This window comes from Schistocerca serialis, chromosome 4 (genome assembly GCF_023864345.2).
Source record: "Schistocerca serialis cubense isolate TAMUIC-IGC-003099 chromosome 4, iqSchSeri2.2, whole genome shotgun sequence".
In the NCBI taxonomy this organism is placed as follows: domain Eukaryota; kingdom Metazoa; phylum Arthropoda; class Insecta; order Orthoptera; family Acrididae; genus Schistocerca; species Schistocerca serialis.
The window spans coordinates 265,361,048-265,362,019 of NC_064641.1; the positions used below are offsets into that span (position 1 = coordinate 265,361,048).

The 972-nt window shown below is 41.7% G+C and overlaps 1 non-coding gene across 1 annotated transcript; it reads right to left on the reverse strand.

Moving 5' to 3' along the window:
* Positions 1–458: 458 nt before the first annotated feature.
* Positions 459–531, reverse strand: Trnav-cac (transfer RNA valine (anticodon CAC)). The gene has a single exon. It is a non-coding gene; the product is annotated as a tRNA-Val (tRNA).
* Between the last annotated feature and the right edge of the window lie 441 nt (positions 532–972).

A 972-nucleotide genomic window follows, 5' to 3' on the forward strand; every position in this document is an offset into this window, starting at 1 on the left:
CTTGTGTAAATTATTAAATTCAAGTAGTACTACCTACCAAAACCAGCTTCGATCTCCTCCTACTCCCCCCCCCCCCCTCCCCCATACTAGTGAGACAGCTTTTTGTGAATGTTCAGAGATTCATACAGTGTGAGCCTACAGTACAGCGTTTGTTAGTTGGTTGTATGTTCCATTGCTTAATCAAATGGTAGAGAAGCCGTTATGATGTGGCACGTGTCAAGTGCACAATAAATGCACATATGATACAAGATTATATTACAATACAGTGTTAAAGATGGTGGTGGTGGTGGTGGTGGTGGTTAGTGTTTAACATCCCGTCGACAACGAGGTCATTAGAGACGGAGCACAAGCTCGGGTTAGGGAAGGAGTGGGAAGGAAATCAGCCGTGCCCTTTCAAAGGAACCATCCGGCATTTGCCTGAAACGATTTAGGGAAATCACAGAAAACCTAAATCAGGATGGCCAGAGACGGGATTGAACCGTCGTCCTCCCGAATGTGAGTCCAGTGTGCTAACCACTGCACCACCTCGCTCAGTCAGTGTTAAAGATTAATATTTCTATTATTTACCGCATTCCCTTACATGGCACAACATGCATATACTATATTAATAAATTTATTTATTCCGATTCAAGAATTCATATATGGTATAGAAGGAGTTGTCAAGGAGATATTGTCACATAGAAGAAGGTGTAATTAGATGAATGACAAACACTAACTTCACTTAACGAGGGTTTATTCAGCACTTGTACATACAAGAGTGCGGAGCGAACTGCCTCTGGCCTGAACACATACGGTGTATATACAGTTAAAGAACATTCCATTACAAAGATTCTTGACATTTGTGGATATTTCTAGAATGTACTCGAACTGAATATAGAAGTTAAAATTTTACAGTTCAGGTGAGTGTTGAACTCACGACCCTCCATGCAGCAGTCTAGCATCACAACCACTACATCACAGTAACTGTGCAGC